Source organism: Neovison vison, chromosome 2 (genome assembly GCF_020171115.1).
Source record: "Neovison vison isolate M4711 chromosome 2, ASM_NN_V1, whole genome shotgun sequence".
In the NCBI taxonomy this organism is placed as follows: Eukaryota; Metazoa; Chordata; class Mammalia; order Carnivora; family Mustelidae; genus Neogale; species Neogale vison.
This window is the reverse complement of record NC_058092.1, coordinates 46,927,647-46,954,954: the sequence shown is the minus strand read 5'-3', so window position 1 is coordinate 46,954,954 and position 27,308 is coordinate 46,927,647. Positions and strand designations below refer to the sequence as shown.

Below are 27,308 nucleotides of genomic sequence, written 5' to 3'. Positions count from 1 at the left end.
GTAAACACTGGAGTGCACATATCCTTTTGAATTAGTGTTTTTGTATTCTTTTGGGTAAATACCCAGTAATGCAAATACTGTATCATTGGATGGTTATATTTTTAACATTCTGAAGACTCTCTATACTGTTTTCTACATGGCTGCACCACGGCTGCATTCCCACCACTAGTGCACAAGAGTTCCTTTGTGTCCACATCTTGCTAACACCTATTGTCTCTCACATTTTTTATTTTAGCCATTCTAACAGATGGGAGGTGATACCTCATTGTAGTTTTGATTTGCATTTCCCTGCTGATGAGTAATGTTGAGCATGTTTTCATGAGTCTCTTGGCCTTCTAGATGTCTTCTTTGGAGTTATGTCTGTTCATGTCTTCTACCCATTTTTAATTTGATTATTTATTTTTTGGGTATTGAGTTGTGAAGTTCTTTATTTTCTTTGGATACTAACTCTTCATCTGATACATTCTTTGCAAATATCTTCTCCCATTCAGTAGGTTGTCTTTTAGTTTAGTTATTTCCTTCGCCATGCAGAAGCTTTTTATTTTGATGTAGTCTGAATAGTTTCTTTGCTTTTATTTCCCTTGCCTAAAGAGATCTATCTAGAAAAATGTTGCTATGGCCAAAGTCAGAAATTCCTGCCTGTGCTCTCTACTAGGATTTTTGTAGTTTCAGGGCTCATATGTAAGTCTCTAATCCATTTTTTTTTTCCATAGGAAAACTTGTATTATTCACTCGTTTCCACTATTCTGGTGTATATATATATATATATATATATATATATATATATATATATATATATTTTACACATAGGTAATTTTTTTTCCAATTTATTTATTTTCAGAAAAACAGTATTCATTATTTTTTCACCACACCCAGTGCTCCATGCAAGCCGTGCCCTCTATAATACCCACCACCTGGTACCCCAACCTCCCACCCCTCCGCCACTTCAAACCCTTCAGATTGTTTTTCAGGTCCATAGTCTCTCATGGTTCACCTCCCCTTCCAATTTACCCAAAAGCACATACCCTCCCCAATGTCCATAACCCTACCCCCCTTCTCCCAACCCCCCTCTCCCCAGCAACCCACAGTTTGTTTCGTGAGATTAAGAGTCACTTATGGTTTGTCTCCCTCCCTATCCCATCTTGTTTCATGGATTCTTCTCCTACCCACTTAAGCTCCCATGTTGCATCACTACTTCCTCATATCAGGGAGATCATATGATAGTTCTCTTTCTCCGCTTGACTTATTTACAAAAATAAACTTAAAATGGATTAGAGACTTATGCTTAGCGAAATAAGTCTCTAATCCATTTTAAGTTTATTTTTGTATATGGTATAAGAAAGTGGTCCAGTTTTCATTCTTTAGCATGTAGCTGCCCAGTTTTCTCAACACCATGTATTGAAGAGACTGTCTTTTCCCCATTGGATAGTCTTGCTTCTTTTGTCAAAGATTAATTGACTATATAATTATAGGTTCATTACTGGGTTTTCTATCCTGTTCCACTGATCTGTGGGTCTATGTGTATGCCAGTACCATACTGTTTTAATTCCTATAGCTTTTTTGTATAAGTTGAAATCTAAAATTGTGATACCTCTTGTTTTGTTTTTCTTTTTCAAGATTGTTTTGGCTACTCAGTGTCCTTTGTGGTTCCATACAATTTTTAGGATTATTTGTTCCATTTCTGTGAAAAATACTTGGTATTTTGTTAGGAATTATTTTAAATCTGTAGATCACTTTTGGTGGTATGGACATTTTAATAGTATTTGCTCTTCCAGTCCATGAGCATGAAATGTCTTTCCATTTGTTTATGTCATAGCTTTTATAGTTTTACACGGTTATATGAGTAACTATATACTATACTTGATTTTGTCCCTTGGCCACAAAGCATAAAATATTATTTGACCCATTAAGAAAAGTTTTGCTGACCACTGGCTTAAATGACTAATATTAAATGTATAATATATTTTGTAACAAAAGACCAAAATTTAATAGACAGGACCTTATAAATATTTTCTTTGTGCCTAACACGTCTGTAATTATCTTTCTCCCTGAAAATATTTTTTCTTGTCTAGCCTACCTTTTACATTATGTACCAGGTCAGGATTCAATGACTAGCCTGTTTTCCTGTATTCTTTGCCTCCTTAGATATATGTTATATTTTCTCTTAGATCTTATGATAATTAAACAGTGGGAGTTTTATGCTCTTCTACCTTTTCTTTATCTTCCTGAAAGTCGCCCAACAGTTCTACTGGTATCTATTTTCTTGGCCTGAAAATAAGAACTTCCCTCTTTTCTAAGTGACCTGGCTTGCACTTTTGTGTGGGAGCTACAATAATTGGACTGTAGATGATTGATTTATATCTATACATATGTAAAGAGACCTCAAACAACAATGACTTAAAGTAGAGTATATTTCTCTACCACACCTAATAGTCCTGAGAGAGTTGGTCAGAGCTGGGGTGATACTCTGCTCCATAAGGAGTTGCAGGGATCCAGGCTCTTTCCTGTGTTGTTTCTCCATTCTTAAACAGGTTTCCCTTTTATGAGTGGTGCAAGATGACTCATGACCACATTGTATTCCAAACACTTGAATAAAAGATGATGAGAGCATCATACCTACCTTGCAATATTGTTGCAAAATTATAGATAAGTAATATACCTGAGCAAGTGCTACAGCTGTCTGTTATTACTAATACATATGTAATTGCAAAGGTTCTGGTGAACTGCCAATTATTTAACATGTGCTGAAGAAAAATAATTTCAGTGGAGTTGAATTGTGAAATAAATATAAAGATGCACTTTTTATCTTCTCCTTCATTCTGGGAATATGATGACTATTATTACAATGAGCATACTAGTATAGCTAAATTTGAGAGGAGTTTTGTTTTTGTTTTGTTATGAGCCAAAGATTGTCTTAAGGATTTCAATTCTAGTAAATTCTGAATTCCATGCATAACTCAGCAGCAAATTCTTAGAATCCCTGTACCTTTTCTCAGACTTTTTGCCTGTAGCCAAATCCTATTAAATGTATTTCCATGTCATGTTGTGCTTAAATAATGTGGCAGGACAGGGCCTTGACTTAGAGAATGACACCCTTCCTCCGAGGAGGCTTCTATCACAGTCATCTCATACAGAAATCATATCTTGTATTCTGCCTCTGTGGAAATGGGAGATGTTGTTAAAAATTTATTTTTGCTGCAAGAAAATCTGGTTCTTGGTTTATTGTGTCAAACAGCTTCTAGTATATAGTGCTGGGCAGCTGTCCAGCTGTGAGGTTCACATAAATTAATTTAACCCTTGGGTATATTGTGAGGCCAATTAGAATGGTCCCTCCAGGTGCAGCAGGGAGTTAAGAACACTTTTCATGAGGGGGGTCCAGATGATTTGATGATGCCCAAAGTCTTGTATAGAATATTTTCCAAATTTTGTAGCCAATACTCATGTAAAATATGTTTATGACAGCTTGAATATATATTCATATGTAAATGCATACATACATATACATATATATATGAATAGTGTGAAGGAAAATCACAATAATACCTAGCCGCATATCAGTTTGCAGAATGTGATGTGTATTTTCTGGAATAATCTGAAGCATTTGAAGAAAATTGAATTGGATTCTGCCAATCAAAAACACCTCCTTTTCTCTCTTTTGATCTCCTTTTCTTAGCACTAATTCTACTGAGAAAGAGATGGATTGGCTAAGTCTTGTGCATTGAATCCTTTGAAAGCACAAACATAAGATAAAATCATGTGGCCCTTTAATGTGCCTCCTGTGGTCCTTGGTCCCTCGCTTGAGAAACACTGAATTAAGGGTTCAGCACCATCATCCCTCTGGATAATTACCAGAATAGTCACAAAAGCCAGCATAGAAATCCCATGGCTTTGCCCATTTGCAAAGTATTCATCCATATGATTTATAATATGCATATGTCAATGTTTAGAATTATAATAAAATATAAAAGGAAAATTGTAAATTATCATATAGAGGTCTCCCACACCAAATAATAAGGCCAAAACACTCTCCAAGGATCTTTACACGTGGAGTTTAAGAAGCACTGAATCAAATCCAATTTTGAAGTTGCTTATTTCAAGGTTAAATGGACCCTTTCTAGGATCTAGAATTTCCCCTCTTGAGTGTTAAATACCATTTTGCTTGATATAGGTTTATTAAGAGGTAATATCATCTGATGGTTCAGAGCACAGGCTTTGGGGTAAGAAAGACTCAAGTCTGAGTGGTGTCTCCATCCTGTCCTTTGTTTTGAGAACGTTTTGGCCACAATGTCTCCTGTCAACTTTCCCTCTTAATATTTACTTAATCTACTTATAATTCTCTTTTAGACCTTAGCTCAAACCCATTTCAAAATGAACCCTTTCCTCAACTTACAGATAAGAAGTTGTCGCTGGTATAAGTACCTGTACTCTCTATTTGATAATAACAACTACAGCAGCAACAATGACACAATAACAATCAGCTTTTCTCTCTCCCTCTGTGATCTCTCGCTTTTGCTCTCTCTCAAGTAAATAAATAAAATCTTTTTAAAAAATAAAATAAAGTAAGAATTTCAAAGTTCAGTTCCTCAGTCCCACTGGGCATTTTTTTTTTTCTTTAAAGATTCCATTTATTTATTTGACAGAGAGAGACCACAGTAGGCAGATAGGCAGGCAGAGAGAGAGAAGGGAGAAAGCAGGCTCCCTGCTGAGCAGAGAGCCCGATGTGGGACTCGATCCCAGGACCCCGAGACCATGACCTGAGCCGAAGGCAGAGGCTCAACCCACTGAGCCACCCAGGCGCCCCCCACTGGGTATATTTCAAGTGTTCAATAATCTCATCTTGCTAGTGGCTACCATGTTAATGGTACAAGCCTAGAGGCTAAGGAACTTACCAGAGGTCATTCAGACATCCAGTCAGTAAATATTTACTAAGTATCTATTATAAGACAGGTGCTGTTCTAATTTCTAGAGACATTGTCATAAACAAAACAGACCAAATCACTGCTCTGGTGAAGCTTTCATGACAGTAGGACCAGAAAGACAATAAACAAATAATTAACTAATAAACGATTTCAGGTGGTATTAAATACCATGAAAGAGAATAAAGCAGGTGGAGAAAAGGCGGTAGATGGTGCTATTGTGTATAGCTTGCCTGGCTGTACACTGCCCAGCTCAAAGGGGCACAATTCACATCATCTGTGATGTGAATGCCACTCCCCGGAGTTGTACAAAGCAGTAGCCCTTGTGGGATGTGGGCAGAAATCTGATGTAGATGAATCAGGAAAGACCATCCAATAATGGAAGATCATTTCCACACAGATATGAAGGCACCGAGGGAGCAAGCCTGGCAATATAAAAGAAGGACTTTTCAATCAGAGAGAAGAGCCAGTGCAAAAGCCCCACAGCAGGAAGAGTGCCTAGCATGTTGGAAGGGAGCCAGCTTAGGCAGTACATATTAAATGGGGGCACGCAGTCAGAGGTGCAGTCGGAGAGGTAGCCAGAAGCTGGACCAAGGTAGGGATGTGTTGGCCATGATTAGGACTTTGACTTTTATATTGAATACAGTGGGAAACAATGACTTGACCTCTCTCTTGCTCTCAATCGTCTGTTTTCCCCTTCGCTTTACTTATTTGTTTTTTCATTAATTCATTTATTCATTTATTTGTTTATATAAGAACTAGCCTAGCTGCTTTGTTGAGACCAGACTGAAGGGAGATGGTAATCTGCAGGAAATCAGGGACCCTACTATTGCAGTTATCAAGCTGGAAGATGGTGATAGTTCAGAGTAGGGTCAGAGCAGGAGGCATGGCAAAAGCTGGTTTTAGAGAGATGAGGTGGAAAAACAGTTTGAAGTAGGAGCTCCAGAAATGGGATCACAACCCAGCAAGCCTTATTGCAAAAGCCCCACTTAACCACTATACCTCTCTGCAATGGGGTCTCTCCCACTAGAACGTTAAGGTACAGAAGAGGTCATGGTCTTTCTTGTTCACCATTCTGTCCCATTGCCCTGCACGGTGTGGGGCACTCTGTACGTATTTAATGAAAAACGAACCCTTACTGTGTAAATAAGGAAACTGGGTCCCAAGGAGGTTGGCAATGAATTAGTAACTAGTGGGGGTAGAATGCGTATGTACTGGTTGCACGAATGTTTTCTAAGTCTCAGTGACCAGCCTGCCCACCTCTGCCAGTTTCTGTTGTCCCGCAAGCAAGCATCCAAGCCAAGGCCTGTTTCTTAGGAAGCTCAGTGACTGGTCGCCACTTTTTTTTTTTTTTTTAAAGATTCTATTTATTTATTTGACAGAGAGAGATCACAAGCAGGCAGAGAGGCAGGCAGAGAGAGAGAGAAGGAAGCAGGCTCCCGGTTGAGCAGAGAGCCCGATGCGGGGCTCGATCCCAGGACCCTGTGATCATGACCCGAGCTGAAGGCAGCGGCTCAACCCACTGAGCCACCCAGGTCGCCACTTTTTTGTTCCTATACACACGGCACCAATTTGTTCCACAAATCGAAGTTAGTTGAAGGAGAACAACAGTGAGCTGTATTATGCCTGCCTGCTTTGATATGCTATTCTAATGCCCGTCTGTTCATTATGGTCACCCTCCTCCTTTCTTTCCCTAAGCACACATTTAAAAGATAAAGAAATATAATTTATCTTCCTATTTCCTTGCATGGTTTTCTGCAACTGAATATGCTCCCCATAAGAATGATTTAAGATACCTACCCAACTTTAAACTGATTGCAAACTACCTTTAACTTTAACTTCTATTGCTTTGTTTTTCTTTTAGCAACTTTCTTAACTTAGTTAAATGGGCAAGCACTCCTCTGGCTATGACTTCATTGAAGGCCAGCTCCTCTAGACTTTCCTAAGGGCACAAGAAGATCAAAAGCTTTTCTATTTTTATCTCATACGGGGAGGGGGGGGAGGTTCACATTATAAAAGAAACCCATACTCACTGAAGGGAGTTTGAAACACACACACACACACACACACACACACACACAGTCACAAAGAAGGAAAAAAGGAAAAGTGTAATTCTGTAACCCAAAGATAGTACCTTTAAAAATTCTTGGCATATTTTCTTGCCATCTCTTTCCGTATGTGAATGAGTGAATGTGTGTATGTGAGTGTGCACACACATATTTATTGTGAATCATGCTTTCTCACTTAACAAACCATTTACATTTTACTACGTAGCATTTTAAATAGTGCTTTAATAGCTATGTGCTATTTAGTAATGAAAATGTTGCTATCTCTCCCACTGATAGGCATTTTTCCCAATTATCCTGTCACAAATAATGCTACACTGAACATTTTTGTTCATAATATAGATTCTGTATTTAGAGTGATTTCTAAATCATTCCCCAAAGTGGAATCTCTCCCAAATTCCCAAAAGTGGGATCATTTAGTCAGTCAAAAATAACATTATATTGTAACATTTTAAGTTTCTACCTATAATGTATGCAAACATCTATCTTCCTACTAGCATTAATTATTAAATGGCTGTCTTTTTGTCTCTTTTTGTATAACCATGCTAATGTTTTTCAAAGCTACCAAATTTTATTAATTTGCATGTGTCTGATTGCTTCTAAACTTGAATATTTCCATCTACCTGTTTGTTCATTGTATTAATTTTATTATTCATGTCCTTTTCTTACTTATTAATTAAAATAGTCTTCTCATCAATTTGTTTAACTTTTGTAGATAAACATATTGCATTTATCAAAAATTTCTATACAGATATGGTTTAACAGATTTTTTGTGTGTGTTTTCATGCTGTTTATGGCATGATTTTAATATACATTTGAGAGGATCAGTACCTTCTAAAATAAAAATAAATGGGGTGCCTGGGGCACTCAGTTAGTTAAGCATCCAGCTCTTGATACAGGCTCAGGTCATGATCTCAGGGTTCTAAGATCAAGCCCTGCATTGGGCTCTGTGCTCAGCTAAGTCTGCCTGAAATTCTCCCTCTCCTTCTGCCCTTCCCCCTGCTCGCACTCAATCTCAATCTCTCTCTCTCTCTCTGTTAAATAAATAAATAAATAAATAAATTTATAGTAGATATTTTAGGAAATACAAATAAGCAAGAAGAAGAAAATAAAATTCCCCCACATGCTTATAATAATCATTCTTTACATTTGGGGCATTTTCTTCTGTCTTCTTATACACTTTAATACTTTTTACAAAAGTAGTCTCATATTGTACATCCTACTGTCCTATTTTTTCCACATTAAACTGTTAAAAATTTATTTTAAGGTCATGAATATTCCTCTTCATTATCATTTTAATGGCTTCATAACATGACTAGATCAAAATTTATTCAGATCACTACTGTTGTCAAATCTCTTTATTTCTAATATTTCACTGTTATAAAGATCCATGGATATCTTTATGACCAAATCTTTACACATACCAATAATTATTTAGGATGAATTTCTAAAGTGGTTCATAGGCTTAACCAAATTTTAAGGCTTTGTTATACATTGCCATATTGCTCTTCTTTTCATGGCATAGGATTTATTTTGTCTTAAAGTTGTAAATGCTTGCATAGTACTTGAAATAATTTAAAAGGAGCAATTTACCTAGCTATGCATGTATTGGGAAAGAAAGAGAAATATATCTACAATGTGCCAAGAGCCCAAATTTCTAGAGCAGATAGCTCACAATTTGTAAGTCTTAAAGTTAGTTGAATACATCATGTATGGTTCCTTTCCTATAGATACTAGAGAAAATTTAGTTTTACAAAAATCAACTTTTTGCTTTGTTTCCGTCAACTTGTCTTTGCTCTCACAAAACCACATTTTTCAGATCAACTAAAGATGTGGAGGCACTGACTCAGGGGCTTAATAGTAGATCTACCAAATGCTTACATGTGCCAAGCCCTTGCTGACATCCATTCTTTCATTTAATCCCAGAACAGCCTCGTTTTTTGGAAGAGGGAACAGAGCTTCAGAATGGTTAAGGGGCTTCTTCTAATTCACACAGAAGTTGCTGACTGATAAGTCTCTCACTTGGGAGGAGTACAATTTTCACTACTCTGTTGCCTCTTCGTGGACTCTAATACTTCATGGATTTTACTCCCCCCACATCCTATCAACTTACACTTGCATTTACATTTATATTAAAAATTGACCTTTGAGAATTACACACAAGTTCTGGTTCCAGCCTTTGCTCTCTCTCTCAGTTCTTGTTTATTTTAATTAGCCATTTAAAATTGTACATAGCGCCCCAACAAAGGAGAATTTCATATTAATGAGGATTAATCACATGTATACAATAAAATAATATAAATTAACCCCAGCAGCGATTGCTTATATATTCTGATATATGTCTTAATATGTCTTTTATTCAACAATGAATAATGGGTTGTGGTTTCTAAAAACCCTATGGTAGAAAATATTGGGAGGGAAAGATATTTGACTCTCATTACCATAGATAATTTAAAATATGTAATTAACAAAGTAGGGTATCATACAGTATAGTGAGATCAGAAAAAAATGAGTCATAAATGTTCAGGTTACTGATGTTTAGTAGAAAAAATTGATGATCTGAGGTCAGACATCCTTTGCATTCCATTTTGACCTCTTAATAGCATGAGCCTTTGGACAAGTCCCTCTTCTTTCTGAAAGTCTATTCAAAAATATAACGATATTTTCTTTGGATACTTAGGAAAACTGAATTCAGTATCAAATATGACAGTCTAAATAGCAGAGTGATGTTACAATATTGACAGAGGAAAACGGAATTTGGAATGTCAATTTAATGATCAAGAATGACTACACAAGGCCCACCACCCATGTTGTCTCTTAAGAGTCCAGTGAGTTGTTAGGCGTTGAGCAACCTGTCCTGGGGTCCCAGTAAGAGACTGGGGAGTCAAATAGGGTTCAATAGAAAAGTTTTTGTCTGGGGAGTAGGAGACCTTATTTGGTCTTTTCTGGGTGGATTTGGCCACGTTTTATTCTCTGAGCTTAAGTTTCTTGGGGTGGATGTATGAATATCCTTAGCATAGTTTTTTGGTTTTGTTTTGTTGTTTTGGTCTATAAGAGGTTCTCAGTGAATGCAAGCTCTCTCCCTTTCTCCCTTTATTTATAAGGAGAATGTTAGGGTAAACGTTATCTAAGTTCCCTCCAAGTTCTCAAATCCATATTACAATGGGTTCTTATTTCATTTTTGTGATGCATTCTTGATTGACTCAGCTCAGAATAACCCAGGTCTTTTCACTTGATTCCCATAATTATAAAATGTCATAGCTGGAATAAACCTCAGAAACCGTCCAACCCCTTATTTTACTCACAAGTAAATGAGCTCATTAGTGGGGGTTGGCAGGAATGGACTTGGTCAAGGTCACACCATAGGTGGGGCCAGAGTAGAGAACACCATCCACGTTTTCTGACCCGCCCTAAGGCTCTCCACCCACCCTTTCCCCTACTTCCAGCTGCCACTGGTCTGTTCCTGCCTGCAAGGCAGCGTGATTTGCCTATCTTGTGTTAACATTATTCTAGCATGTAATGTCTGTGTTTAAGGCAATGACCTGAGAAATACTTTTATTTCCAGTGATGCACTTTTTTGCAGGGTTTATTAATTTTATTTATGTATTTGATCTCTCAGATGAAATAACCCACTAATTAGTGGGACAATTTACTGGTGCTCTCTGCCAAGGGTGCTTTACAACGTCGGAGCAATCTTGTCCCACTGTGGTGTCAGCATATCCACTTTCTGCCCTGCTGCCCTTCACTGTAGCCATCAGACACACATGGCCGTCAGCCCCAGGCCGGGGACTGGTGTCTCCAGGGACATGCGGAGATGTCGGATCATAAGGCAAAGGAATTTTCGCATAGGGGCCTCCCCAGAACTTATTCCAGAGACAGACTGCTTTAGTAGGCCAAAAGGGGTGAGTGTGGGCCCCCCAGAGAGCGGAGCCAGTGGATTACCTGAACTGCCCAGAATGTGAATTTCTAGAGAATGGGAGAAAGCAATGTGTGCAACAGTGTTGCAAGTCACAGTTGAGAAGGCCCCTAGTTCATCAAGACCAAGAGTAAATAAAGCAAGGAGCCAGACAGGAAGACTGATATAGACAATAGCCACTGAACATTGTAAGATGCAGGCAAGGGTGGGAGGGATGCCAGAAGACCCAGAGTCATTGGAACAAATAGGACAGGATAGTACCAAAGGGTTTTTTCTTTTGGGGGGGGGGTGTGGTTTGGTTTGGTTTTTCAACTGGCTTTAATGTGAAGTGCATGGACATCCTTCTCCAACAGCCCGCATCTGTGCTCTTTCAACGGCCAATACTTTCTCATCTGAGAATCAGTCATAGTCTCTTGTCATTATTTCCTTGTCTGTCCCCATCTGACTGCACACACCATTATACCACCAGAGCCTAGAACCCAGGTATGAAATATAACACAGTTAGTAAACATTTGTTGAATGAAAGAATGACTGGATGAGTGGATAAATGAATAGGTGAGTCAATCTGTCAGAGCTGCTGGGGGCCAAAGACCTATGAGCTGTATTCATCTGTTGTCTTTGATGTAATAAGCAGAACCCAACGAGAGATCATCATTTTCAATTATTTATATTTACTGTAGAATTACTTAATATAGCAAAGACGCATCCAACCTAAAAGTATGTAACCTCTCTTGACTAAACCTTCCTTCTTATTAGTGCTTAATTACATCACAGGCACCCGAGAAACAGTTTCATCTGGAGTAGAGGTAAAAGGTCACCTTACCCTAAACATTTAGGTGGTATCTCTGCTGGCCCACTAGTTGCCTTGTGGGTATGGATGCTGCTATACATCGACACCGTGGACTGCATCTAGCATGAGGGTTCTTATCAGAACAACTTCTAAAACTCTAGCCAGAGACTGGCTGGAACTCTAGGAATAAGGAGGGTAAGTAGAACCCTGTAGTGGGAGTTACGAAAGCTCAGGATCCTCTCACTCTGTAGTGGGAACTCCTTTACTGTGATTGGCCGCCTTAGGGGTGTTACCTTTGCTATGATTGGCTATATGCAAATTAGCAGACCCCTGCATGTTCGTTCATCCTAGATATAATTACTGTATCTATCTCTGCTACCTTGATTCAACTGCTATAGAGTTTTGGGGGACTGTGCAGATGAGGTGACCCTAACTTGTTGATGCTGTTTACATGTGACAGATCTCACTGAGACACAAGCAGTTCTCAAGTGCTGGTGATGATGAAGTGCTGAGGCCACAACTGGGACCTGTGGTCCTAATTTACATACTTACCTTCTCTGTGCTCAGAGAGCCGGAGGTTCTAGACCCACACAGATACCAGGACATGGGCACGCCTTAGAGATCTTTGGCAAATACCTAGAATTATTTGTATAACAGTTCTACTGATAAGGCCTGCCATTCATCCCATGCCTACCACATAGCAGCTACTCTACTAAGGTCTTTCCATACAGTACTTAATGATCATAACAAGCCTGCAATTAGGTTTTCTCATCCCATTTAAAGTGAGGAGGGTGAAGTTCAGAAAGATGGAATAACTTGTCCAGAGTCACACAGGGCCAATTGTGTCGATCAGAAAACATACTCAGTTTCACACAGTAGTGGTATTAACTGACAAAGATGGAGAAACTGTCCAAAAAAAAAAGCCAAATGAAATTGAAAAAGCAACTATCCATTGACTTTCAGGAATTGAGGAAGGTAGCAAAGATAGTGCATATTTTGTATAACAGTGGTGTTTTTCTGGGAGCTGTGTTTGGGAGCTCTGGGCTTATTCCCAAGTCTCCAAAAGTAGAAACTTTTCCAAGCTTCCATACTGTCCAGCTGACAAACCGTAGTCTCATTCTGGTCAAGGACCAGGCAGAATGCATGTGGGTCCATACTGTTCCTTCCAGGTGACTAAAATAGACTTTCTTCTGTAGTCAAGCCTGGCAAGGACAAGTTGCAGTTTTATACAGCATTCCTCAGGGGTAGAGGTTCTTCACCAAAAGTTGTAAACTATTGCTAGATCTAACCATGAGTATTTTTTTTTTTTGCAAAGTCTAGATGTCTGATATATTTAAAAGAAGTAGGGTTTTTTCTTGTTATTATTCCTTTAGATTTTTCAGTTTATGTATTAAATCAGGTATTAACACATGCTGGATGGTCTTTCCCTAATTTTGTGTTTCTTCATGGCACTTACCACCTGGCATACTTTATTGCTTTGTTTAGTGTCTTTGTTTCCTGAAATGTAAGCTCATGAGGGCAGGGATATCTGTTTAGTTTGTTATTAAATCTCCAATGATCAAAGCAGTATTTGGTACAATTATGGTCTCAGCAAATATTTATGAATAATAATGAATGGATATACATTTATCTATTATTTATGTATGTGAGTGTGTATATATATCCATTATATGTGTGTGTGTGTGTGTGTGTGTGTGTGTGGATGGCTGGGCAAATGGACAGATGCATCACAGTTGACAGGGCCCATACCAATTTTAGGATTTCGATAAATGTCACCTTCTGAGTAAAGTCTTCCCCTAACTACCTTGTTTGAACTTGAGGTCCCACCTTAGCCCTCTTTAGGACCCCCTCTGCTTCTGCTTTGTCCATGACACGTATGACCATATGACCCACTAGGCATTCAGCTTCTCTTTGCTTAGGGTGCATGGTCTCCCTCCTCTAACGACTCAATAGAAAAACATGGGCATATATAAAAGCAGCAGAAGAAACCTAATAGAAAAATATAAATTAAAAACAATGCAAGAATGTTCAATCTCCACTAGTAATTAGAGAAATCCATGCTAAAATATAAGGCATTTTATACCCATCATTTTGGAAAAATTTAAAAGTCTGGCAATAGCAAATGTTGGTGATGCTATGAACTCATTTGTATGAAGTGCTACTGCCACTTTGTAGAGTCACGTGTTACATCTGAGAACTCTGAAGATGCCTACACCACAGAGAAATCTCACGTATATGCATCCAGTAACTTTAGCAATGTCCGCTGCAACATTACTCCTTTCTACACATCTTGGAAACAGCCCAAGTGTTCATCCCTATGAATAAGTCAGAATATAAACATATAAAATACTATCTAAATGTTAAAATGAAAGAATTTAAGCCACTTCTATCAAAGCGGCTAAATCTTTAAAGCATATTTAAGAAAATAAGCATGGTTCAGATGAATGTCCACAGTGGGAAAGCATTTAAAGTTTTAAAATGTGCAAAACACTACTACATGTTTTTTGTGGATGCAAGCATGTATTAGAAGCAGAAAAACGTACATGGAAATTTAGGCCTGAGTTATTTTTGTGGAATTAGGAAGGAATTCATGGGATAACTTGCTTATATTTATAGTGTTTATTTTTAAAAGAAAATATCTGAAGCAAATATGACAGAATGGCAATATCTCATAAGGCTGGGTGACTGTACGTAAGTTTTGGTTATAATTGTGTCTATACTCAACTTCATGCTTGAAATAGTTAATAAGAAAAGAAATAGGAGGGTACTTAAGTGTGACTGGCAGGGAATAAAGTTCAAGCCATAGCATATCAAATAGTACGGTGTGACATCGCAAAATTGTAAACTGAATTTTGTCGCTAATCATGACTGGATGCAAACCCAGATTCAGTACCTTCTTTTCATAACACTTCATGAGATTAGGCTTGGAACCTGATGTTTGAGGTTTGAATCTTGACTCTCATACTTAATAACTATTTAAAATTGGGCATCAGGGGGCACCTGGGTGGCTCAGTGGGTTAAAGCCTCTGCCTTCTGCTCAGGTGGTGATCTCAGGGTCCTGGGATCAAGCCCCTGCTCGGCAGGGAGCCTGTTTCCTCCTCCTCCTCTCTCTCTCTCTCTCTCTCTCTGCCTGCCTCTCTGCCTACTTGTGATCTCTGTGTCAAATAAATGAACGGAATGTTAAAAAAAAAAAAAAATTGGGCATCAGTTTTCTCATCTTCAAAGTGGAAAAATGAGATAAAATAGAGGAAATCTTTCCAGACATGGAGACAAACCATGAGAGACTTAACGCTAGGAAACAAACTGAGGATTGTTGGAGGGGGGTGGGAGGGAGAATAGGGTAATTGGGTAATGGGCATTAAAGAAGGCACGTGATATGAGGAGTACCGGGTGTTATCTGCAACTGACCAATTACTGAACTCTACATCTGAAACTAATTATGTACTATTGTATGTTGGCTAATTGAATTTAAAGTTTTAAAATATAGAGGAAATCAACAAAACCAAGAGTTGGCCTTCAAAAAGATCAACAAAACTTGCAAACTTCTAGCTAGATTGATTAAGAAAAAAGAGAAGACTCAAATAACCAAAATCAGGAATGAGAGAGGAGACAGTACTACCAACATTAGAGAAATAAAAACAATTATAAAGCAGAAAAATAGTACCTCCTCATAACAACTATTCTGAGGATGAAATGAGGTCATATCTGTGTGGTGTTCAACATACGCCAAGGCACATAATAAGAGAGAAGGCTGGTCTATATTATGAGCTCCAGTTTCTGATGTAAACAAGCATGAGCTTGAAGTCTACTTTGAAAGCCATGCTTTCTCTCAATTTATTTGTTTCGGACAATAATCCTACCAGGTTGGTGTTGTTATTATCCCATTTTATATGTAAGAAAACTAAGCCTGACAGAGGTCAAATAACTTGCCCAAGATTTTCCATCTCTTGAAAGAGAAATGAGATTCAAACCAGATCTACCTCCAGAAAAATATTACTGTAACTTAATATCCTGGGTCTATTTTACTAGTTTTATGAGTAAGCTATGTTGAATTTGTAATCTATCTACAGTAATCTATTCTTTAGCTTTTCTTTTCTTTGAATATTGAGTCAACCAGCCATTGCTGATTAAAACTAATAAGAAGTATCTTCTTGAAGTATGTATATGTAAGCCCAAACATGTAAAATATCTGCCATAATGGGATGTTATTACTAGATAAATATTCCTGCCTTAAGCAGATTTTTGGTCTTGGAATATATTGGAAGATCAGTAGGCTGTGATATTCCATTACGTTGAGTTTCTCTTTCTCCCTCTTTTTTTTTTTTTCAGTTTCACTGTCTTCCCTTGAAAAATGATTATCTCTCTGCTTTCCATCTTCTTCTATCTTCTGTGAATCCAAATGGAACTTAACTTTCATTGTCACCAATTATTTTGAATGAACACTTTTCTTAATGTAATTTTCGTCAAGTCAGTTCCATTTATTAAGTCTTCATTCATTCATTCATCATTCATTCATTCTTTTATGCAGCAAATGTTAAGTGCTGATCATGAACTCATCTCTGGGCTACATTCCTAGGAAATAAGGGTTACTAAGACTAGAGAGAGCCAGAGGTAGAAATGGCAATCCCAGTACAGTGTGACCTGTAGATTGGAATTGGTGCTGGAAAGCATGGAGTCCCCCATTTAATAGGGGGATGCAGGAGAAGTGACACAGAAATGGCGATGTTGCACCTGATACTTCTATCTGTACATTTATTTACTGTATAGAAAATAAAGCATGATCTTTGTAGAAAACTTGGAAAGCATAAATACAAGAGAAAAATAACCTATAGTCACTGTTAAACAGCTGGTATATTTTTTAAGACCAATTTCTACACGGATGCATTCAAATTTAGTAATCTTATATTACACATATTTTCTTATATCCTGAAAATTATAAAAATTATTTTTATACATGTATAATATTCTTCCATGTAGAAATACTAACATTCACTTTATCATTCCCATATCAGTTGTTTCCCTCTTACAAATAACATTGTGTTGATAATCTCTGTGCATAAATATTGGCCTGCATAAATGATTATTTCCTTGAGAAGGAATCCTGAAGGTGAATTACAGATTAAAGGGTATGATTGCTTTTAAGACTCTTGACATTTTCTCCAATACCCTCTTCTTTACTGATCTCAAGGCAAGAGTCTAAGCCTTTAAGGGAGTCAGATGAATTACAAATTGGAGTTCTTTAAAAATTCCTACACACAGGGGGGCACCTGGGTGGCTCAGTGGGTTTAGCCTCTGCCTTCCGCTCAGATCATGATCTCAGGGTCCTGGGATAGAGCCCTGCACCCAGCTCTCTGCTCAGCAGGGAGCCGGCTTCCCCCTTCCCCTCTACCTGCCTCTCTACCTACTTGTGATTTATCTCTCTCTCTCTCTCTCTCTGTCAAATAAATAAATACAGTCTTTAAAAAGCTCCTACACATAGGGCAACAGGGTGGCTTAGTCGGTTGAGCAGCTACCTTCAGCTCAGGTTATTATCGCAGAGTCCCAGGATCGAGCCCAGCATCAGGCTCCCTGCTCAGGAGAGAGTCTGCTTCTCCCTCTGGCCCTCCCCCTTCTCGTGCTCTCTCTCTCTCTCTCAAATAAATAAATAAATAAAGTTTTTAAAAATTCCTACACACTTCTGTGTTTGTGTAGATATGCATGTGAGTGTATACACACATGTTCCTGAGGAAGAGATACCCACAGACACACACATATATCCTGATCCTTCAAGAGGCATTCTGTACCCCCCTCTTGTGGAGCACTTAAAATGGGCTGTCTTTGTTGATTTCCTTTGTTAGTGGTGGTGCCTTTGTTTTACCCACCGTTGTATATCCAGTGCCTGGTGTGTGGTAAGCAGTTAGTAAATGCTTCTTGAATGAAAGGGAGGGAAGGAAAGCAAGCCCATTAAATAATTGTTTACTTTCTTAAACATCTTGTTTTATTTGTTTTCAGCATCCAGCAAGACATGGTGGTGAACCCTGGCTGTAAGTCTTCATGATTGAGCGACTCTTTTGCACAACACAAAGGTAAACATTTGAGGCTGGTGGACTTGCTGGTTATTGGGAAAATCTTCCTCTTTGGGAAGACGACTCACAGATGTCTCTGAGTCCAAGTGATGGCTTTTGTGTTTTGTGTTCCTCCTTAAAACCCCCTGGAGTGTTCATGGCGCCTTTGGGAGTAGCTGCTTAGGATGGCTCTTCTCCTGCCTACTTTGTGTTTGCGGTTAGAGAAAGGGAATATTGATTCCCTTTCTTCTTTTCTTTAAGCACCTAGTAAGCGTCATTAGGAGTTTCAAGTTTTCCTGTCTGGATTTTCTGGCTCTCCCAGTAGGTGGTCTCAAATTGGTTTGATTTTAAACACAACCATATTAGCTCTCCTCAAATGCCCTCTGTTTTAATATATTTACCAACAGAAGGAACCGTTCTCAGTTGTTGAAACTGAAGTCAAACCGTGTAAGATAAATGTTTCTACGCAGAAAACAGACTTGGAGATTTACAAGCTTAAGGAACAAGTATTATTATTTTGAGGTCCTAAACTTTTAAATGATGGCAACACTGAAATCTCTACTTCATACTGGGAGCCAAGAAGGCACAATTGAAAATGCCTATTCCTTTGACAAATGAGAAGTATTCATTGCAGTATCTATTTCTTGTTTACCAGGGATAATGCTGAATGAGTCACAGACTGGGTAGATTGATGTCCCTTCTGACCACTTTTAATTAGCACTGCCTATTAGGATGAACAGAATGTTGCTTTCCTGCCATAGATTACCCCCCCAGCCCCCCTTAAATAGAATAGAAATCTTATTCTCCACAAGGTAATATTCATCTCTTCTCCAACCAGACAAGCATAGAAAATTAAACAATGGTCCGTTAAAAAGCCCAGATAATGTATTTATCATTTCCAGTTTATGTGAGTTTGCAAGGCAAATAGGAGTGGGAGCTATTCGTTATGGGACCTTGGGGAACGACGGGACTCGGGAGGGAGCTGGAAGGCAGGAGGATCTGAGACTTGTAAAAATTCATTAAAAATATGAGGTGCTATTGGAGACAGAGGAAATTAATTACTCTCCGGGACTCAAATGTCACTACTCATTTAAGTGACCTGGCAAGGAGGCTGAGGAACCTGTTCCGCCAGGGTTTCTGTAGTGGAAAAGGCTGGGAGCTGGGATTCCTCAGCTGTCAATTTTTGCATTTCCTTGGTGACTTATTGACATGTTAACCTGGCTTGCGACCCAGCCTCCTCTAATGAGTAGAGTTAAATGAGAAATAGGGGCTGAGATGGGGGGTGGGGTGCGCTCTCCCCTGTAGCTGGCCGGGTTATGCAGACCAGCTCACCAGGCACGTAAGCAGCCGCGGACCTGAGGGAAGCCTGTAATTTACCGCAATGGGGAGAAGAGGCTGATCATTTGCAGTGGGACAGAGTTTGGTCTTTTATTATTGCTTTTCCATCCACAAAGCTATTCTCTGAGGTGGAGTGAATTTGGAAAGACAAATTAAGGTTTTCTACCTAAGGAGGACTGGGGAGCAGTAGCTTCTGAAAACAGTCATCTTTTCTAGATTACCTGTGTAATAAGTCTCTCTAATGCATTCTGTCTATAGACACAGGTTGAAAATATATAGATATGTGATGACGTAAAAGTTTAAAATCAGTAAACACTCGGAATAATGGAGTAAAAGCTTTCTCAGATGTGCGCCTTACCTAGCCTGGAAATTCAAGATTTTATTCTTGAACTCTGCTACTAACCAGCTGTGAGAAGTAGCCCAAGCCGTCATAATGCTCCAAGCCTCTGTTGTATTATTTATACAATGGGAACAATACTGTCCATCTTCTGTGATCGTTAAGGACCGTGTATCCAAAAGAGCTTTGAAGGGTGGAAATACATAGGTGGGCAGTGGCCATATCACCTATTGGTATGTTTTGTTGTTTTAAAAGTCTTGCATTTTAAACACTGGGGCTGCTCAGTGATCTCTGTTCCTGTGTGGGTCAAAGTTGAAGGGCTCTGTAGGATTCTTTCTGGCTTGTTCATGTGGGGAGGGTGAATCAACAGGCCAAAGAAGAAAGCACTGCTTTGGGAAAAAAATGTTCACATGGTGTTAAAAAAAAAAAAAAAAGTGAAGCATGCTTTGGAGGGAGTTGGAGGCATGGATGTTCACCTCCGGGAGCAGTCCTAAGTACCATGTCTCCAATTCAAGAAAGTCCTGTCCCTTTGAAGCAAAGACAAATCATGCATTGAAGGTAGTAGAAGAGATGTTTGAAGATTATTCATCTATTCCTAGGAAGAGATGATGAGAAGATAAACGAGGGCAGGGTCAGTGGAGACAGAGAAGAACAGAGAATTTTGAGAGGCCTTGGAAAGGAAGGACTTCCAGGCTTTCGCATAGTTGGGGCGCGTGCACTTTGAAGAGGGAGCAGCACAGTGACTAAGATGTAGAGGGTTCCCAAGGTGCTTGTAATGTCGTTAATAGAAATGTGGGAAAGTGCAGGATATAGACCTTCTGCTCAAGGAGCTCAGAGAGGTAAACAGGGATGGGGCAGACCAGACAGAAATCCGGAAGAGCAATACTGGGGTCAGTGCTGCGAGGGAGGGTGTCTCAGAAGATGAGCAGCCCTGTGCTGGGAGGGCAGGGGTTGGATGCTGGGCATTGTGCCAAGCAGCTGCTCCCAGCCTCAAGGAACCGGAGTCGCCCAGCTGCACGTTGCAGATGCTGGTTTGACAGCAGCGCCCTCAGCAGCCTGAGTTTTGCACCCCGGCACGCCCGCAGGGATTTTCCAAAGCTTCTGTGCTGTTGTTGTCTCCTGGAAGTGGACTTGAGGGACTGCCTGCCTATTCTCATTAGCCAGCCCTGTAGCGACCGATCCAGAGCATGCACAGAAGACATCCCCAGGGACCCAACTCTGAATAATTGCTACAACTCCTATCCCCATTCCTGTGTGTTCTTTGGAGCTTTTATGTCACTTACTTTTAAAATTGCTTGAAAGCTACCAATTGACGTAACTGAGCTATTGGCTCGCTATTTCTTGTGTTAATGGCATGTGTCCATTTGCATTCATTTCTAGCCATCACGTCATCATAGTGAGATAGTAATAAGACAGGAAAATTTTTTTCACACCAGTCTTCCTCCCTTTTACCTTCCTTTGTGAATTCATCTCTTTGGTGACTCCTATTTGCCCCCTTGTTTGTTTTATTTTCTCAGATTCTATTTACACTTCTATCTTTCCTCTTCTGATAAAATCACACATCCTTCAACTCAGTTGGACGTAGGAGATCCTTGATACGGGGCGAGGGGGCGATTCAGTTGTAAAAACTTGGAACGTTTTCTTAACCACATGGCAGCTTTCTATATCTGGTATTTTTGCTGGTGGTCATGTCGCTGGTGGTCATGTTTGCTGAATGTCTTAGATTGGAATTCTCTGTTCCAACACATAATAGCTGTCGAATATCAAGCAAATCCATTTCTTTAGGCTTGAATTTTCACATTAGTAAAATTACAGTAAATTATAGTAATAATACTTTTCATACAAGATTGTTAAAAGAATTTAATGAGAAAGTGAATGAGAGAGAGTCTGGCACATTATAGATTACCAGTGAATGTTAGCTGCCATTGCTTATAATAACATATAAGGATATATATATATATCCTCGAAATGTAAGAAGCAGATGTGTTGATCTTTGGCAACAAGGAAGGGAGACGCTAAAAAGACACCCTCCCATTCTTTGGTTGGCTTAGAACATGGAAATCCCTAGTGATGTAGGCATTGAAAGCAGCCAAATGTGTGGGTGCACAGGAAGTCTTCCCCAGCCAGACAGTGACCTGGGTACTGAACACTGAGCTTCTGCTGGGCATCTGGAGAGCATCTAAGTCAATCCTGCCTCAGATACAATATTCCTTCCAGATAGTATGGCAGTTTGTAATATGCCAGCATGTCTCCCTTGAATTGCCTCACTCAGAATTCAGTTTCCTGTATGTTTCCAATTAGGGTGGAACATGGGGGAGGTTCTTCGGAGACTGGAGGACAGAAGGGAACCACACCGGTCTGCAGCACACGGGTTGTTGCTGACCCACTGACTCCCCTGGTCGGCATAAAGCTGCATCTGGGTCCACGGCTGCTCTCCCTTTCCGCCGATCCTTCTCCAGCTTCTCCAACTCCTCATCCAGATGTGTGTTCAGCTCCTTGAGAAAAGGCCCCAGCTGCAGCAGCTCACCCACATTGGCAAGCTGGGAAGCCGTGAAAGTCAAGGTTGCAGTTAGTTTTCATGGAGTCTCAGCACATGCTTATGGGTGCCCGGCTGCTCCTGCTTCTCCCCATTATTTGTGTCCATCTTTCCTTCCTAACAGCCTGCCCAGTGGACTTCAAGTTTCAGCATCAGACATGATTCAACAGACACGCAGACCACTTAACCAGATCCCACAATTGCTTAAGGTCAAATTCCTCTTTAAGTAAATAATACATACATATTTATTTTATGTGTGTGTGTGTGTGTGTGTGTGTGTGTGTGTGTGTGTGTAGTATTTATTTATCAGAGGAACAGGAGCAGAAGCAAGCACCAGAAGATTCTATACAGGTTTGGATATGTGTGCATATCTACCAGGGCTTGTTTCTGCCTTCATGGTTGATCTCTACCTGATACAGCAGCTCATAAACTTTTCGTAATACAAACTCTTCACTCCACAAAGCAGTCCATTCCTGTCCTACCTCCCAGCCACCATTCCTCTCTCTGTGATATGACACACAAAAAAATTAAATCTGTAAGCCAAAATGTTGTTTTTCAGCCCAGGATATATCTCACTTTCTCCTTGGGATCTCTGTCCCTCTCAACCCAAAATGTGTGCATAAACTCATGGCTGTGACCTCTCCCACTGAAATTTTTCCTCTCTGGTTTCTCACCTTTTGAAGCTTCAGAATTGGACTCTTCATGAAATTAACCCTATAAATATGAATATACTAGAGAGACTCTCCTAGCCATCCCATTTCCTCAGACCCATCTCCTCTTCAAGCTCCTCATGCCTTGAGAGACAATCCCTTGATTCTGACTGTTTACAAGGCGCAGTGTGGTATAGTGGGAGGAAAGCACAGAATTTAGAGTCAAAACACCTGTGCTTGTCTTCTGCCACCACGGACAGCTTGACTGTGTCTGCTTGTTATATAGCTTCTGAGGGCCTCAGTTTCTTCAGCTGTAAAATAGGTTTACTAATAGCTGACCTACCTGTTCTCGGGCCCTCTGTGACATCAGTGATCCCTGACCAGCTTTGGATGTTTGAGGCCCTCTGTTCTGGATATCTGTTTCCCCAGTCTCAGATTAATTCAGGTTAGGGAAATGCCAATTATGATCAGATGTTGAACCTTAGAATTCATAAGACAGTAGCAATCAGAACACTCTTATTTTTTAATGAAAATAAATACCTTGAAAGAATTGTAACCTAAATTCTTATACTATTCAGAGTCTACCGTGGTAACTTTTCACCCAAATTGTTTCTCAAAGATTTAGGTTGAAGCAATTGAGTGAACAGTGGTTCCTTTAAAGATCGGTATATAGATCAAAATCACTTACAAAAAATATTACAGAGCTGACCAAAAAGAGCAGAACACCTAAATAGGAAAGAATGACTAAAAAGTTCTCCTGTTTGAACCAGAGTTTAAAACTAATAAAAATTGAATGCAAAAAGTATAACAGGATGGAACAATTATTGAGATGACTACAAAAAGGAGCTCACAGTTATAATGAAGTGAGTTTTAAAAAGTGATACATTCAAGTAATGAAATCAAGAACATACAAATGAAACTCTTATGAATGGATAACATAGATGCCCATTCAAAGAAAGAAAGAGCCTCTCTGTCCTCTCTGGCAGAGAAGACGTTCCATGTAAGTAGTACAAAGGACACTGAGACAATCCTATCCTTTTTTTTTTTTTTTTAAGATTTTACTTATATTCGAGAGAGAGAGAACGAGAGGGGAGAAGGTCAGAGGGAGAAGCAGACTTCCCACAGAGCTGGGAGCCTGATGTGGGACTCGAATCCAGGACTCCAGGATCATGACCTGAGATGAAGGCAGGTGATTAACCAACTAAGCCACCCAGGCGCCCCTGGGGCCATCCTGTTCTTAAGTGTGGCATGGGCAACAAATTATGAGCTCACAAACCTGGTTAGAAAAGTCTTTGTAATTGGCAGGTGTATGACTGCCATGGAAAGGTGTGGAGACGAGTGTGACAGCCGAAAGCCACGTTTGTGGCCAGCGCTCACCCTGCTCCCCCGCACACACTTATCATTGAAGAACAGCCAAAGTTGAAGAAATAGCAGTGTTACCCTCCCCCTCGCTGCATGTGTGCACGTGCATACTCATGCACACTCACGCACACACACCCTGCCTTCTCACAAGGATCAAGGTTGTGGGATAGTGCCGTGACTGGCATGTGGTGGGTCCTCAAGAAAGTGTTTGTTGGAAGGGTGTGTGTATTAATGAATTGCCAAGGAACTCAAGGGGAAAGTCTAGAAATATCAGTAGACAGGATAGCATCCTGCACAAAATGAAATGGAGGGAAAAAAATGCCCAGGAGAATTACTTTACCGGAGAGTTAACATGTTGATATTCATAACACGTCACCTGTGAAAGGTGTCCTCTTCAAAATGAATGAAGCCACAGAACAGGATTAAATTGGCACAGCTGGAGGAGTTCGGCGTGCGTGTGAAGAGCTGAATGTTCTCTTCAGGCAACCGAAGAGAATTGGAACATGAGGATTCTGGTTGTTAGTGTTGGGGAGAAAATGAATTTGAACCAGAAGACACCAAGGGTTGATAAGAGAATATCGGGGCTTGAGAGAGAATATGGATATGGAACAAGCTCAGACCAAGAGAACAAAGCAAAGAATGAGAGTAGAGGGAGGTCTGTGGGAGGGGAACTTGCTAGTTCCGAGCAGCACAAGAAAACCTAATGAGGTCCGCCAGGGCATCTGGTCAGTGCGGGCCCCCACTGCTTGGGACAGGCTACCTCAGAGTAGACACGTAAGGTTAGGGAGTCATTTTCCCACAGGTGAAGAAGACCAGCTACAATCCTGTGTGGACATGTCTGCATCCTCTGCGGAGTGGGGAAATTCTTTGTGAAATCACTTAACACGGTGTACATACTCGTCTGTTTGTGTTCTCTTACTCTTTGCATTCTGTGCTGCCAGGTCCATGGATTTTTTGATTTTTTTTTTTCCAAACCTTTTTTTCTAGCCTCTAACTTTAAGAATTAAAAAAGAAATCACCGAACCGAGACCTGTCTGGCTAAAATCTGTGATCTGCCCACTATTCCCATAAGCTTCTGAGCCTGCAGTTGAGTAGACGCTCCCTAAAGATTTCTTGGAGAGAAGGAGGGGTGATAGATAATGATAATAAGGTAGAGAAGAAAATTAGGGTACAGATAGACTTTCACAAGATCTCTTCTGAGCAGATGGTAGACAAATGGGCCTGACACATGTATTCTTCAGAGATATCCAGGGTGGACTGAACCACAGAGAGGGAACTGGGAGAGAGTTACACCACTCAAGTTTGGGATACATCCACAGGGAAGCTGGACCGCAGCCAAAGCGTGAGAATGTCAGAATGTCGGGAGAGGGAATGAGACCGAGTCTTAGGTGAAGCAAAAAAACCCTGCTGGCTGACTCTTCTGCAGTGAACTCACCCTTCCCCATCTACCCTACCTCTCTCCTCAGGCCTCATGTTGCTATTTTTACCCCTGTAGCAACCTTAGAAGAAATTCTTCTCCCATCTAGGGATAAGAAAACTAAAATTCACATTCAGAGTTTTGCAAAACCCACGAATGCTGGGAATCAATCTGAATCCAAGTCACCAGGATTAACCTGACGTCGGCACCAAATATTGTGAGCATGTCTGAATTTGCTGCAAGATGATTCTCTCCAAGGAAATTTCTACAGGAATTTTATTTGACAGCCAATTTTGTTGAGGCCAAGCATGTATCTTCCTGTGAACATTACCAGGGGAAATAAAAAGACCATCGAGAGCTTGTGTGCCCCTAGATTTTTCACCTTTCTGTGTTTAACACGCTGCTTTAATGTTCCTGAAATGCGGGTGTCTTTATTTATCAGCGTCTCTTAGCTGGAGACACTAGTTCTGGGTGTCCCATTGAAGGTAATGTTTCCAGATGGCTTACAAATTAGGTTCAATAAAATGTAGTCATTCTTCTCTTTTAGTGAGTTCTTGGTGCTGAACCTATTTGACTTACCTAACATCCTATTTGAGTTGTTAAATCCTAAACATGGATTGATTAGAACAGGGGAATAGGCTCTCAGGTTAATGTATTGGGCTTTCTGAAGTGAAAAAAAGAACCACTTTCGAACTAAAAGCCTGACTTAATGTTCACTTTGCCACTTGTCTGTGTTGACTTGGTTTCCTCTGTCTCCCGCCTCTCTTGCTCCTGCAGCCACAATCCCCTGCAAAGATGGGAGTCAGGGGCGACTGTGACAGGCAAGTGGTAATATACAGGGAAGATATTTGGCAAAGTATAAAAAGTTATAGAAATGTAAGTTGGTGTCATACAGTTAAATTTAAAAACATGAAGAAGAGAGCATTACATTCCAGGAAACATGTTCCTTCACTTAGAAGTTTTAAGAAAGAAAAATGGCATCAGGACATTCTAGGACCAGAAGGGATCTCAGAGATTATCTGCTTCAGTTTCCTTCTTGACAAATGAGGAACTTGAGTCTCCAAGTGAGGTGGTAACTTGTGTTAAAGCACACAGCAAATGCTCTGCAGAGCTGAGCCTGAAACTCATGTGACTTGCTTCTCCATTCTTCTCCTTCTTCCCACGAGCCTCTACTCCTTTCTTTCTCATAGTCCTTTATGGAATGACTCAAACCAAGAACGTCAGACCTCACTTGCCGGGGGAAAGCCCATGACCGCCATGCCTATATTTTCCAGTGTATTTATGGGGGCTTTCCGTAGCTGCAATTAGGAGAATGAAAGTTGTAGGCCTTGGAATGGTGGCCTATCCAGTGTGATTTCTGCTGGACTTTGCAGAGTTTATCCTTTTGTCGCTGAAGGGGATATTGAAAGTTCCTGTCGATACTGTCTCTGAAACATACTGAAACATTTCCTTCCCTCTCCAACGCATTATACTATAAGCTCCCCAAGGGCAGGGATCTCTCTGTCTCCCCTTTTGCAATACTTCCCCAGCGCCTAGCACAATACCTGGCTCATAGCAGATGCTCAGAAGGTATTCGTTCAATGAAAGCATGACTCCCAGCTGCCATTGCCTTTGCCGAGGGCACATTGTCTGATGAGCGTGGTTAAGTCCTCAGCCTTTAGTCTCACTCCTTCCAGACCCTCTTTTGCATCAGTCTCTGAGTATTCTGCTAACTACCAAGATAAAAAGGGCACTCCTCTGGGGAAAACTAGTGGCTCCCCTTTGCCAAGTGGAATTGCAAAAGTGCCTTAATGGAGACTTCAAATGTCCTCATAATGTGGCCTTATCCTAACCTCCCAAATTCATCTGCAGAATCTTCTCTCTCTGCCATTCCCGCCTTTGAGCATATGCGTGCACGTGCTATTATTTTCTTCTACCTGGAATGCCCTATCATGCC

The 27,308-nt window shown here is 40.1% G+C and overlaps 1 protein-coding gene across 1 annotated transcript in view; it reads left to right on the top strand.

Moving 5' to 3' along the window:
• Positions 1-17,686: 17,686 nt before the first annotated feature.
• The window catches only part of DAB1 (DAB adaptor protein 1), a 591,361-nt gene continuing 581,739 nt past the window's right edge, over positions 17,687-27,308 (top strand). Inside the window, exon 1 of the mRNA XM_044238331.1 lies at positions 17,687-17,753. The gene's annotated coding sequence lies outside the window, so the exon portion shown is untranslated. The remainder of the gene's footprint in view (positions 17,754-27,308) is intronic.